The sequence below is a fragment of the Lactuca serriola genome, chromosome 2 (genome assembly GCF_051521515.1).
Source record: "Lactuca serriola cultivar US96UC23 chromosome 2, Lser_US96UC23_V15, whole genome shotgun sequence".
In the NCBI taxonomy this organism is placed as follows: Eukaryota; Viridiplantae; Streptophyta; class Magnoliopsida; order Asterales; family Asteraceae; genus Lactuca; species Lactuca serriola.
In genome coordinates, this window is record NC_136409.1 from 90934641 (window position 1) to 90945911 (window position 11271).

An 11271-nucleotide genomic window follows, 5' to 3' on the forward strand; every position below is an offset into this window, starting at 1 on the left:
GAAAGTTGCACTAACATTATACTCACCCGGCAGGTCCAATTTGTATGCATTGTCATTGATACGCTCTAAAACTTGGAAAGGACCGTCCCCTCTTGGAAGCAATTTTGAACGTCGTTGGGCTGGAAATCGTTCTTTTCTCATATGTAACCAAACCCAATCACCCGGTTCAAAAATCATCTTGCGTCGCCCTTTATTCGCTTGTTTTGAATATTGCTCCGTTCTTCTTTCTATATTTAGTCTTGCTTTCTCATGTATCTGTTTCACAAATTCAGCCTTTTTGTTTCCATCTAAGTTAACGTGCTCAGAAAAAGGCAAAGGTGATAAATCCAAAGGAGTCAAAGGATTAAAACCGTATACAATTTCAAATGGTGACATTTTTGTAGCAGAATGAGTGGCATGATTGTATGCAAACTCAACATGTGGCAAACAATCCTCCCATGTTTTGATGTTCTTCTTTATTAAAGCCCTCAACAAGGTGGACAAGGTCCTATTCACCACTTTTGTTTGACCATCCGTTTGTGGGTGGCAAGTTGTTGAAAACAAGAGTTTTGTCCCTAATTTTTCCCATAAAGTTTTCCAAAAATAACTCAAAAACTTAGATTCCCGATCTGAGACAATGGTTTTTGGCTTTCCATGCAACCTGACAATTTCTCTAAAAAACAAATCAGCAATGTGAGATGCATCATTAGTTTTATTGCATGCAATAAAATGAGCCATTTTAGAAAACCTATCAACAATCACAAAAATAGAGTCCTTTCCACTTTTGGATCTTGGTAGACCCAACACGAAGTCCATTGAAATATCAACCCATGGTTCACATGGTATTGGAAGTGGAGTATATAAACCATGATGTTGAACCTTGGATTTGGCTTGCTTGCACACAATACAATTATTGCAAATTCTTCCAACATCCACCTTCATTTTTGGCCAAAAGAAATGTTCCTGCAAAGTAGATAATGTTTTTGCGATCCCAAAATGTCCCATAAGGCCTCCACTACGTGCTTCATTTTTGATTCTTTGAACAAAAAACCATTATGTAAGAAAAACTTTTCAAAAGAGCATTGTTCACAAGCTTGGTAAATCTGACCAAAATCAACGTCATTGTGGTATAATTCCTTGATTTGTTCAAATCCTAGAATTTTGAAATCTAGAGAAGAAAGTAGAGAGTGTCTACGTGACAAAGCATCAGCCACAACATTTTCCTTACCTTTCTTGTATCGGATGACATAAGGAAATGTCTCAATGAACTCCATCCACCTAGCATGTCTTTTGTTTAATTTGTGTTGTCCTTTTAGAAACTTTAAGGACTCATGATCTGAATGAATTACAAATTCTTTAGCCCACAGATAATGTTGCCATGTTTTTAATGCTCGGACCAAAGAATAAAGCTCTTTGTCATAAGTTGGGTAATTTAAAGTTGCCCCACTTAATTTTTCACTGAAATATGCCAAAGGTTTACCCTCTTGCATCAAAACAGCACCAATTCCAATTCCTGATGCATCCCATTCAATTTTAAATGTTTTGTCAAAATTAGGCAAAGACAACAAAGGAGCATGAGTTAAGTGAAACTTGAGTTGTTGAAAAGCATGCTCTTGTTCTTTGCCCCATTTAAACCCAACATTCTTTTTGATGATTTCTGTAAGTGGTGATGCTAAAGTGCTAAAATGTTTGACAAACCGGCGATAAAAACTTGCCAGGCCATGAAAACTTCTAACTTCACTTATAGTCTTTGGAGTTGGCCAATCTTGGATGGCTTTTACCTTTTCTTCATCAACAGCCACTCCTTGGGAGCTCACCACATACCCAAGGAAAACAACTTGGTCAGTACAAAAGGTACACTTCTTCAAGTTAGCATATAGCCTTTCTTTCCTAAGCACACTCAAAACACATGTCAGATGCTCAAGGTGATCTTTTGGACACTTTGAATAAATCAAAATATCATCGAAGTAAACAACCACAAATTTGCCAATATATTCACGTAAAACATGGTTCATTAATCTCATGAAGGTACTAGGAGCATTAGTTAGGCCAAAAGGCATTACTAACCATTCATATAAACCATGTTTTGTTTTAAAAGCTGTTTTCCACTCATCACCTTCTTTCATGCGAATTTGGTGATACCCGCTTTTTAAATCAATTTTGGAAAAAACTTTTGCTCCATACAACTCATCAAGCATATCATCGAGTCGGGGAATGGGATGACGATACTTTACCGTAATATTGTTGATGGCACGACAATCTACGCACATTCTCCAAGAACCATCCTTCTTTGGCACCAACAAGACTGGAACGGCACAAGGGCTCATACTTTCTTGAACCAATCCCTTTGCAAGTAACTCTTCAACTTGCCTTTGTAGCTCCTTGGTTTCTTCAGGGCTTGTTCTATAGGCTGGTTTGTTGGGAATAGACGCCCCAGGCATAAAGTCAATTTGGTGTTCAATCCCACGAATTGGTGGCAATCCATTTGGAACATCTTCAGCAAACAAGTCTCCAAATTCCTACAAGAGAGAGGTAACATCGCTCGGAAGAGTTCCGGCCGAAATGTTAGTGGCTATTGGAGCTTCTTTGAACAAAAGAAGCACAAAATGCATTTCTGATTTAAAAGCTTCTTTTATCTCACTTTTTTTTGCCACTGCAATATATTTATTTTCCTTTTTTTTCTTTCCCTCTTGTTTTCATGTTTTCTTTGTTTTTTTCACTCTCTTTTTTTTGTTCACTTTCTTTTTTTTTGTTCATTTTCTTCTGTTTTCTCACTCATTTTTTTTTGTTCATCATCTTTTTTTCTCACTCTCTTTTTTTCCTTCGCTCTCTTTTTTCGCATCTTGTTGAAGTTTTACTTGATCTTGGTAAACTTGAATTGGTGACATTGGTACAAGAGTTACCGGTTTTGTTTTGTAAACAAAAGTGTATTTGTTAGTGAAACCGTCGTGACTTACGTGTCTATCATATTGCCATGGTCTACCTAGCAGCAAGTGAGTGGCTTGCATAGGAACAACATCACACAACACCTCGTCTTCATATCTTCCAATCCGAAATGAAACCATCACCTGTTTTGTAACTCGCACCTCACCACTATCATTGATCCATTGAAGTTTGTATGGTTTTTGATGCTTCATCGTGGGTATACCTAACTTTTCAACCATGGAAGTACTTGCAACGTTAGTACAACTCCCACCATCAATTATAACACTACATACCTTGCCTTGAACATAGCAACGAGTATGAAATATATTCTCCCTTTGGGCATCGTCTCCCTCCTTGGATTGAATGTTTAGAGCTCGTCTTGCAACCAACAAATCACCTTGAACAGCCACCTCTTCATCATCACTACAATCTTCCGGTGAAACTATAGAATCTGATTCATCCGTTTCGATCTCGCCATTTTCTCTAACCACCATGGTAAGCTTATTTGGACATTGACGCCCTTCCTTGACACTTGAAACACTTTATGTCACGATTCCTAAAAGTAGAAGAATCAGTTTTTCCTTTTGAAGAGTTTGTTGTTTTAGGATTAGATTTGGAATTAAAAGAAGAAGTAGGTGTATTTTCTGATTTTTTAAGTACTAGCCTTCCAAGTGTTATTTCGAGACCCGCCACCTCTTTTTAATTGTTTTTCAATTTTAACAGCCATATGGACCATGTCTTCAATTTCAACATAATGTTGCATCTCAACGCGATCACGAATTTCAAGATTTAAGCCATTTAAGAATCTGGCCATGGTTGCCTCAGGATCCTCCTCAATATTGGCACGAACCATCATAACCTCCATTTCTTTGAAGTAATCATCAACACACTTGCTGCCTTGTTTTAAGCTTTGAAGTTTATTGTGGAGATCACGAAAGTAATGACTTGGCACAAACCGTCTTCGCATGACACTCTTCATTTCATCCTATGTCTCAATAGGCCTTTCTCCATTTCTCCTTCTAGTGATTAGAAGTTGATCCCACCATGTTAGTGCATAATCAGAAAACTCAACTACGGTTAGTTTTACCTTCTTACGGTTGGAATATTCATGACAATCAAATATGAACTCCATTTTTGTCTCCCATTCAATGTACGCGTCCGAGTCTGATTTGCCTTTGAAAGAAGGAACTTTCATTTTAATAGAACTTAAATTGTCATCTCTTCGTGACCTCCTTCTATTTGGTCGCCTTTCAGGTTCCCAACCATCATCCTCCTCTTCCCCGTTAGAAACCTGTGATGATGCTCGAGATCGAGTTCTTTGTACTTGTGCCTCCATTCGGTCCATTCTTTCATGTACTTGGTTAAATTCATTTGTCATCAAACGTCGCATCTCATCCATCATAGCTTGAACTTGAAGGTTTGGTGGGGGGTTTTGATCACCCATCTTATATTTCTGCCAAAAAAATAATAATAATAATAATAATAATAATAATAATTTACTTCCTCCCAACACTCACTCACGTGTTTCTCTCAAAAATAGTTCACTCAACCCTCGTGTATCCCTCGAATGGCTTTTACCCTCTTTTAGTCTCACCACACAGCCTTTTACCACTCCCTTTTAACTCTTAAAGTTCTAAACAAACTAAAGAAGCAATTATCAAATTTGAACTTGTGGCCTTGAGGAATTCAAACTTACCAAACAAATCAAAAGAAATTGTATCCAAATTAAAGTAACCTCAATACACGAAAAGAAAGCCAAACAAACTTGGCTTTGCTAATAATGAAGCAAACAATGGGTTAATATTTTTTTTTTTGAAAAAAAAGACTACACTTGCAATTCAAATTGACTTTATAGAAAAAAAAGGCTTTACTTGTTCCTCCTCTTCTTTCTTTCTTTTTTGTCCTTTTTTTTGTTTTTTTTTCTCTTTTTTTTTTCTTTGTAAATCTTTTTTTTTTGTAAATATTTTTTTATTTTTTTTTTTTTTACCTTTGATTTTTTTTTTTTTGAGGAAACTAATAGCCAAATGAAATCATAAAGGAAACAAAAGAAATGTAGAATATAGAAGTTTGACAACTTAGAAATTCAAAAGTCGCTAGTAAGAACCTTGACAACTTGTGACAAGACCCGCTACCAATATGCGTCTTAGAACTCAAGTAATCAAGGAAGAAAACAAAATAGATATGCAAAACAAAGAACTGGCTCGTAACCGGTCCATCTGGCATTTGATTTGGATCCTTTGTTGACAGCTGTGGGTTTGCATCATTCCCCTCCTCTTGAAAAGGATTTGTCCTCAAACCAGAACCTACATCAAAAGGAGCTAGATCAGTTACATTGAAAGTTGCACTAACATTATACTCACCCGGCAGGTCCAATTTGTATGCATTGTCATTGATACGCTCTAAAACTTGGAAAGGACCGTCCCCTCTTGGAAGCAATTTTGAACGTCGTTGGGCTGGAAATCGTTCTTTTCTCATATGTAACCAAACCCAATCACCCGGTTCAAAAATCATCTTGCGTTGCCCTTTATTCGCTTGTTTTGAATATTGCTCCGTTCTTCTTTCTATATTTAGTCTTGCTTTCTCATGTATCTGTTTCACAAATTCAGCCTTTTTGTTTCCATCTAAGTTAACGTGCTCAGAAAAAGGCAAAGGTGATAAATCCAAAGGAGTCAAAGGATTAAAACCGTATACAATTTCAAATGGTGACATTTTTGTAGCAGAATGAGTGGCATGATTGTATGCAAACTCAACATGTGGCAAACAGTCCTCCCATGTTTTGATGTTCTTCTTTATTAAAGCCCTCAATAAGGTGGACAAGGTCCTATTCACCACTTCTGTTTGACCATCCGTTTGTGGGTGGCAAGTTGTTGAAAACAAGAGTTTTGTCCCTAATGTTTCCCATAAAGTTTTCCAAAAATAACTCAAAAACTTAGAATCCCGATCTGAGACAATGGTTTTTGGCATTCCATGCAACCTGACAATTTCTCTAAAAAACAAATCAGCAATGTGAGATGCATCATTAGTTTTATTGCATGCAATAAAATGAGCCATTTTAGAAAACCTATCAACAATCACAAAAATAGAGTCCTTTCCACTTTTGGATCTTGGTAGACCCAACACGAAGTCCATTGAAATATCAACCCATGGTTCACATGGTATTGGAAGTGGAGTATATAAACCATGATGTTGAACCTTGGATTTGGCTTGCTTGCACACAATACAATTATTGCAAATTCTTCCAACATCCACCTTCATTTTTGGCCAAAAGAAATGTTCCTGCAAAGTAGATAATGTTTTTGCGATCCCAAAATGTCCCATAAGGCCTCCACTACGTGCTTCTCTAACCAAAAGCTCATGCAAGGAAGATTTAGGAATGCAAAGTCTTGATTCTTTGAACAAAAAACCATTATGTAAGAAAAACTTTTCAAAAGAGCATTGTTCACAAGCTTGGTAAATCTGACCAAAATCAACGTCATTGTGGTATAATTCCTTGATTTGTTCAAATCCTAGAATTTTGAAATCTAGAGAAGAAAGTAGAGAGTGTCTACGTGACAAAGCATCAGCCACAACATTTTCCTTACCTTTCTTGTATCGGATGACATAAGGAAATGTCTCAATGAACTCCATCCACCTAGCATGTCTTTTGTTTAATTTGTGTTGTCCTTTTAGAAACTTTAAGGACTCATGATCTGAATGAATTACAAATTCTTTAGCCCACAGATAATGTTGCCATGTTTTTAATGCGCGGACCAAAGAATAAAGCTCTTTGTCATAAGTTGGGTAATTTAAAGTTGCCCCACTTAATTTTTCACTGAAATATGCCAAAGGTTTACCCTCTTGCATCAAAACAGCACCAATTCCAATTCCTGATGCATCACATTCAATTTTAAATGTTTTGTCAAAATTAGGCAAAGACAACAAAGGAGCATGAGTTAAGTGAAACTTGAGTTGTTGAAAAGCATGCTCTTGTTCTTTGCCCCATTTAAACCCAACATTCTTTTTGATGATTTCTGTAAGTGGTGATGCTAAAGTGCTAAAATGTTTGACAAACCGGCGATAAAAACTTGCCAGGCCATGAAAACTTCTAACTTCACTTATAGTCTTTGGAGTTGGCCAATCTTGGATGGCTTTTACCTTTTCTTCATCAACAGCCACTCCTTGGGAGCTCACCACATACCCAAGGAAAACAACTTGGTCAGTACAAAAGGTACACTTCTTCAAGTTAGCATATAGCCTTTCTTTCCTAAGCACACTCAAAACACATGTCAGATGCTCAAGGTGATCTTTTGGACACTTTGAATAAATCAAAATATCATCGAAGTAAACAACCACAAATTTGCCAATATATTCACGTAAAACATGGTTCATTAATCTCATGAAGGTACTAGGAGCATTAGTTAGGCCAAAAGGCATTACTAACCATTCATATAAACCATGTTTTGTTTTAAAAGCTGTTTTCCACTCATCACCTTCTTTCATGCGAATTTGGTGATACCCGCTTTTTAAATCAATTTTGGAAAAAAGTTTTGCTCCATACAACTCATCAAGCATATCATCGAGTCGGGGAATGGGATGACGATACTTTACCATAATATTGTTGATGGCACGACAATCTACGCACATTCTCCAAGAACCATCCTTCTTTGGCACCAACAAGACTGGAACGGCACAAGGGCTCATACTTTCTTGAACCAATCCCTTTGCAAGTAACTCTTCAACTTGCCTTTGTAGCTCCTTGGTTTCTTCAGGGCTTGTTCTATAGGCTGGTTTGTTGGGAATAGACGCCCCAGGCATAAAGTCAATTTGGTGTTCAATCCCACGAATTGGTGGCAATCCATTTGGAACATCTTCAGCAAACAAGTCTCCAAATTCCTACAAGAGAGAGGTAACATCGCTCGGAAGAGTTCCGGCCGAAATGTTAGTGGCTATTGGAGCTTCTTTGAACAAAAGAAGCACAAAATGCATTTCTGATTTAAAAGCTTCTTTTATCTCACTTTTTTTTGCCACTGCAATATATTTATTTTCCTTTTTTTTCTTTCCCTCTTGTTTTCATGTTTTCTTTGTTTTTTTCACTCTCTTTTTTTTGTTCACTTTCTTTTTTTTTGTTCATTTTCTTCTGTTTTCTCACTCATTTTTTTTTGTTCATCATCTTTTTTTCTCACTCTCTTTTTTTCCTTCGCTCTCTTTTTTCGCATCTTGTTGAAGTTTTACTTGATCTTGGTAAACTTGAATTGGTGACATTGGTACAAGAGTTACCGGTTTTGTTTTGTAAACAAAAGTGTATTTGTTAGTGAAACCGTCGTGACTTACGTGTCTATCATATTGCCATGGTCTACCTAGCAGCAAGTGAGTGGCTTGCATAGGAACAACATCACACAACACCTCGTCTTCATATCTTCCAATCCGAAATGAAACCATCACCTGTTTTGTAACTCGCACCTCACCACTATCATTGATCCATTGAAGTTTGTATGGTTTTTGATGCTTCATCGTGGGTATACCTAACTTTTCAACCATGGAAGTACTTGCAACGTTAGTACAACTCCCACCATCAATTATAACACTACATACCTTGCCTTGAACATAGCAACGAGTATGAAATATATTCTCCCTTTGGGCATCGTCTCCCTCCTTGGATTGAATGTTTAGAGCTCGTCTTGCAACCAACAAATCACCTTGAACAGCCACCTCTTCATCATCACTACAATCTTCCGGTGAAACTATAGAATCTGATTCATCCGTTTCGATCTCGCCATTTTCTCTAACCACCATGGTAAGCTTATTTGGACATTGACGCCCTTCCTTGACACTTGAAACACTTTATGTCACGATTCCTAAAAGTAGAAGAATCAGTTTTTCCTTTTGAAGAGTTTGTTGTTATAGGATTAGATTTGGAATTAAAAGAAGAAGTAGGTGTATTTTCTGATTTTTTAAGTACTAGCCTTCCAAGTGTTATTTCGAGACCCGCCACCTCTTTTTAATTGTTTTTCAATTTTAACAGCCATATGGACCATGTCTTCAATTTCAACATAATGTTGCATCTCAACGCGATCACGAATTTCAAGATTTAAGCCATTTAAGAATCTGGCCATGGTTGCCTCAGGATCCTCCTCAATATTGGCACGAACCATCATAACCTCCATTTCTTTGAAGTAATCATCAACACACTTGCTGCCTTGTTTTAAGCTTTGAAGTTTATTGTGGAGATCACGAAAGTAATGACTTGGCACAAACCGTCTTCGCATGACACTCTTCATTTCATCCTATGTCTCAATAGGCCTTTCTCCATTTCTCCTTCTAGTGATTAGAAGTTGATCCCACCATGTTAGTGCATAATCAGAAAACTCAACTACGGTTAGTTTTACCTTCTTACGGTTGGAATATTCATGACAATCAAATATGAACTCCATTTTTGTCTCCCATTCAATGTACGCGTCCGAGTCTGATTTGCCTTTGAAAGAAGGAACTTTCATTTTAATAGAACTTAAATTGTCATCTCTTCGTGACCTCCTTCTATTTGGTCGCCTTTCAGGTTCCCAACCATCATCCTCCTCTTCCCCGTTAGAAACCTGTGATGATGCTCGAGATCGAGTTCTTTGTACTTGTGCCTCCATTCGGTCCATTCTTTCATGTACTTGGTTAAATTCATTTGTCATCAAACGTCGCATCTCATCCATCATAGCTTGAACTTGAAGGTTTGGTGGGGGGTTTTGATCACCCATCTTATATTTCTGCCAAAATAATAATAATAATAATAATAATAATAATAATAATAATTTACTTCCTCCCAACACTCACTCACGTGTTTCTCTCAAAAATAGTTCACTCAACCCTCGTGTATCCCTCGAATGGCTTTTACCCTCTTTTAGTCTCACCACACAGCCTTTTACCACTCCCTTTTAACTCTTAAAGTTCTAAACAAACTAAAGAAGCAATTATCAAATTTGAACTTGTGGCCTTGAGGAATTCAAACTTACCAAACAAATCAAAAGAAATTGTATCCAAATTAAAGTAACCTCAATACACGAAAAGAAAGCCAAACAAACTTGGCTTTGCTAATGATGAAGCAAACAATGGGTTAATATTTTTTTTTTTGAAAAAAAAGACTACACTTGCAATTCAAATTGACTTTATAGAAAAAAAAGGCTTTACTTGTTCCTCCTCTTCTTTCTTTCTTTTTTGTCCTTTTTTTTGTTTTTTTTTCTCTTTTTTTTTTCTTTGTAAATCTTTTTTTTTGTAAATATTTTTTTTTTTTTTTTTTTTACCTTTGATTTTTTTTTTTTGAGGAAACTAATAGCCAAATGAAATCATAAAGGAAACAAAAGAAATGTAGAATATAGAAGTTTGACAACTTAGAAATTCAAAAGTCGCTAGTAAGAACCTTGACAACTTGTGACAAGACCCGCTACCAATATGCGTCTTAGAACTCAAGTAATCAAGGAAGAAAACAAAATAGATATGCAACACAAAGAACTGGCTCGTAACCGGTCCATCTGGCATTTGATTTGGATCCTTTGTTGACAGCTGTGGGTTTGCATCATTCCCCTCCTCTTGAAAAGGATTTGTCCTCAAACCAGAACCTACATCAAAAGGAGCTAGATCAGTTACATTGAAAGTTGCACTAACATTATACTCACCCGGCAGGTCCAATTTGTATGCATTGTCATTGATACGCTCTAAAACTTGGAAAGGACCGTCCCCTCTTGGAAGCAATTTTGAACGTCGTTGGGCTGGAAATCGTTCTTTTCTCATATGTAACCAAACCCAATCACCCGGTTCAAAAATCATCTTGCGTTGCCCTTTATTCGCTTGTTTTGAATATTGCTCCGTTCTTCTTTCTATATTTAGTCTTGCTTTCTCATGTATCTGTTTCACAAATTCAGCCTTTTTGTTTCCATCTAAGTTAACGTGCTCAGAAAAAGGCAAAGGTGATAAATCCAAAGGAGTCAAAGGATTAAAACCGTATACAATTTCAAATGGTGACATTTTTGTAGCAGAATGAGTGGCATGATTGTATGCAAACTCAACATGTGGCAAACAGTCCTCCCATGTTTTGATGTTCTTCTTTATTAAAGCCCTCAATAAGGTGGACAAGGTCCTATTCACCACTTCTGTTTGACCATCCGTTTGTGGGTGGCAAGTTGTTGAAAACAAGAGTTTTGTCCCTAATTTTTCCCATAAAGTTTTCCAAAAATAACTCAAAAACTTAGAATCCCGATCTGAGACAATGGTTTTTGGCATTCCATGCAACCTGACAATTTCTCTAAAAAACAAATCAATGTGAGATGCATCATTAGTTTTATTGCATGCAATAAAATGAGCCATTTTAGAAAACCTATCAACAATCACAAAAATAGAGTCCTTTCC